The sequence below is a fragment of the Leptonychotes weddellii genome, unplaced genomic scaffold, assembly GCF_054177405.1.
Source record: "Leptonychotes weddellii isolate Sample4059 unplaced genomic scaffold, ASM5417740v2 HiC_scaffold_2745, whole genome shotgun sequence".
NCBI classification, from domain to species: Eukaryota; Metazoa; Chordata; class Mammalia; order Carnivora; family Phocidae; genus Leptonychotes; species Leptonychotes weddellii.
Genome location: NW_027867994.1, coordinates 9,181 through 13,176, shown reverse-complemented (window position 1 = coordinate 13,176; position 3,996 = coordinate 9,181). Strand labels below are relative to the sequence as shown.

The 3,996-nt window shown below is 46.9% G+C and overlaps 1 pseudogene; it reads left to right on the top strand.

Moving 5' to 3' along the window:
- The first annotated feature begins 1,710 nt into the window (after positions 1 to 1,710).
- LOC145718997 (olfactory receptor 2AP1-like) lies at positions 1,711 to 2,696 on the top strand (annotated as a pseudogene).
- The last annotated feature ends 1,300 nt before the right edge of the window (positions 2,697 to 3,996 follow it).

Here is a 3,996-nt window from a genome sequence, read left to right as displayed (position 1 = left end):
AAGTCAATCAGAGAAAGACATGTATCATATGACCTCACTGATATGTGGAATTCTTAATCCCAGGAAATAAACTGAGGGTTGCTGGAATGGTGGGGGGTGGGAGGGATGGGGTGGCTGGGTTATAGATATTGGGGGAGGGTATGTGCTATGGTGAGCGCTGTGAATTGTGTAAGACTGTTGAATCATAGACCTGTACCTCCGAAACAAATAATACATTATATGTTAAAAAAAAAAAAAAAAGATAGCAGGAAGGGAAAAATGAAGGGGGTGAAATCGGACAGGAAGACGAACCATAGAGACCATGGACTCTGAGAAACAAACTGAGGGTTCTAGAGGGGAGGGCGGTGGGAGGATGGGTTAGCCTGGTGATGGGTATTAAAGAGGGCACATATTGAACGGAGCACTGGGTGATATATGCAAACAATGAATCATGGAACACTACATCAAAAACTAATGATGTAATGTATGGGGATTAACATAACATAATAAAATAAAATTTAAAAAAAAAGGTTACTACGTGAAGTGATGGATGTGCCAATTAACAGTGTGGGGGGAATCCGTTCACAATGTATACATATATCAAGTCATCACATTGTATACTTTAAATATCTTACAATTTATTTGTAAATTATACCTCAATAAAGCTGGTGGGGGAGGAAAGGAGTCTGAGTAAAAATAAACAAGACACTCCCTCTCTTCAAGTAATCTATAATCCAGATGCAAACATCAGACAAATTTTTTTAAAGATTGATTGATTTTAGGGGGCAGTGGGAAGAAGGGGCAGAGGGAGAGGGACAGAGAGTCTGAAGCAGACTCCCAGTGAGTGCAGAGCCTGATGCAGGGCTCGACCTCACAACCCTGAGATCACAACCTGAGCTGAAACCAAGAGTTGGAAGCTTAACTGACTGCACCAGCCAGGCACCCCAGACAATTTTTAATAAGGGTTAAATATAAGCAAACAGCAAGGTGGGTGAAAAATGCTTCTTATTCCAAAATACATGCTACATATGTGAACCATGCATTAGGAAGTAGAAAATTTTGTTGTGAATACAGATCTGAGAAGGCCAGTGCATCTACCGAGAAAGCAAAGGTAAGTGCTGAGATACACAGATGAACAAAAAAACAGTCCCTGAGCTCAAGATGTTTGTGGTCTGGTGGGGAAGACAAGCTCTATCCCACATCACTGACTCTACAGAAATATAACAGAGGCACAAACCATGTGTTACTGCGACTGGGAGAGAGCAAGTGACTCAGCCTAGGGCTTCCAGGAAAGGCCTCATAGAAGAGGTCACACTTAGGCTAGATCTTGGAGGATGAATGGGTGTTTGCCAGTTCTAAAGAGAACTGGGAGAACAGCAGAGAATTCTTTGTGGCCTTTCTCAGAGGAAATAAAAGCCAAAAATAAAAGAAAGAAAAGAGGAAGGGAAGAAGGAAGGGTGAGGGGAAATTCACTGACATTCAATAATTCCTCAAACATTCTGAAAGAGGTGACTTTTCTGACTAGGGAAGAGTCTCCGGAAGCTTCTGCTCCGCTTCCCTGAATCCACAGAGAGACAGTGGACAGGTAAAGGAATGATGGACTTGGGGAGAAATTTTCCTCTTCTTCATCCTAATTTCTGATGCTCCTATCCACCCAGGCTTGCACATTTCTGGAAACGGCTGGGTCCACCATGGCCAATTGGACCATAGTGACTGAGTTCTTCCTCTAAGTCCTGACAGACACCAAAGAGCTTCAGGTGGCAGTTTTTCTGCTCCAGCTGCTTGCCTACCTCGTGACTGTCTCTGGAAATCTGGTTGTCATCAGCCTGACCTTGCTGGACACCCGCCTGCAAACCCCGATGTACTTCTTCCTCTGGAATCTGTCCTGCCTAGAAATTTGGTTCCAGACCGTCATCCTGCCCAAGATGTTGCTCAACATTGCCACAGGGACCAAGACCATCAGTTTTGCTGGCTGCATCACTCAGGACTTTTTCCACATCTTCCTGGGGGCTACAGAGTTCCTCCTCCTCACGGCCATGGCCTACGACCAGTACATCGCCATCCGCCAGCCCCTCCGCTACCCGATCCTCATGAGCAAGAGTCTGCACACAGCTCATCCTCACCTGCTGGCTGGCAGGTTCTCCTTCATCATCGTGCCTGTCATCCTGACCAGTCGGCCTCCATTCTGTGACACCCACATCAACCACTACTTCTGTGACTAGATACCTCTAATGGAGGCGGTGTGCGGTGGGCCAGGTGTTAGAGATGGCGGCTTTCACCCTGGCTGGGGTGGCTCTGGTCAGCACTCTGGTGCTATCAGCATATCCTATGTCCAGATCATCCAGACAATTGTCAGGATCCCCTCTGTCCAGGAGAGAAAAAAAGCTTTCTCTACCTGTTCTTCCCACATCATTGTGGTCACCATGTGCTATGGCAGCTGCTTCTTCATGTATGGCAAGCCCTCTCCAGGCAAGGGGGTTGATTTCCACAAAGGACTGTCTCTAATCAATACAATCATTGTCCCCCTCTTGAATCCTTTCATCTGTACTCTCAGGAACCAACAAGTTAAGCAAGTAGTGAAAGACCTGATCAGGAAAACGGTTGGCTCCAAAATAAATGACAGCCCTAACAAGGCTCTTTCCAGGGACACATGAATCTAAGAATTCCACAAAAAGTATTTTCAAGGTTAAGCTCTCATGAATAGTCCTCTTCGAACTCCTTAGAGCTTTTCCAGCTTCCACCCATCCCTCGTCCCAAAGTCACCCCCATATTTCAGATATTTGTTATGGTAGCACCCCACTTCCAGGTACCAAAATCTGTATTGATTACCTATTGCCACTTAACGAGCTACCCACAAAACCTAGTGGCTTAAAACAACAATCATTATCTCACAGTTTCAGTGGGCCGGAATCTGGCTGATTAGCCGGGTAACTCGGGCTTAAGGTGATTCATGAGGTTGTAGTCAAGCTGTCAACCAGAGCTGTGGCCTCATCTGAAGGCATGATTGAGGGGGCATGTGCTTCCAAGTTCACTCACTCCGTTGTTGGTAGGAATATGCCTGTGGGACCAAAACCAACACTCCTTTGTGAGACCAGGGAAGGAGGGAAAGAAAAAGGAGATGTGGAGTTATTCTTAGAAAGTATATTGTAATATATTGTCACCTAAGGGGTGACTGTGGAAGCAACTGAAACACCAGCAACGTTCCTGTGCCCGGGCTGTTGAACACAGTGGCCCGGTAGGAGCGGGATCCCATGATCCCCAGCGGCAGGGCACAGGTTAGGAGCTATGAAAGAATGTAATCTTCAGTCTCTCCTTTCGGCTCCTGGTGATTGCTAGCCCAAACACCCTGCTCCTCCCTTATCCCATGACTGCCTCCCTGCATGCCAGCATGTAGGGGAGGGTGCAGACCTGCTTTACAGCTTCAAGATATTTGCCATCCCTTTGTACTCCTTTCTCACACTTTGAGGCATCCGTCCTTGCTTTTCTCATAAAAAAAAACAAAAAACAAAATAAAAGCTTTGTGCAGGATCCAGCTGCTGCTCCTCTCCCTTTCAGAGGCAGCCCTGCACAGCCACTCAGATTGGCGTCTGAGAACTTTATTTCAGTGTGCAACCATGGGGAGAGGACTGTAAGACGGGGGCAAGAGTCTGAACAGGGACTACTAAAAAACAGCAGTGTCTAAATGCTCCTCTGTATGGGGAGGCAACTCTGAAACTCCAGGAAGACAGGCTCTGAAGGAGATATTGAGGGGAAATTTGAGTTGCACACACTGTCACAGACTTCCTCACACTCCAGCTACACCATCATAGGCACCACTGATAGACTTCCAGCACTTAGGCCACACTCACCCTCCCGACCTTTCCCCATGCCCCTCACTCCCAGCCCATCACATTCACCCCAATGTCAGCCTTCTCTTCCTCTGCTTCCAGGATAGCATGATCCCGAAGAAATTCAAGGCCCCCAGACCTGGCCTGTTCTGGCTTCATGCCTCTCCCTTCAAACTTGGCCCTCACGGCT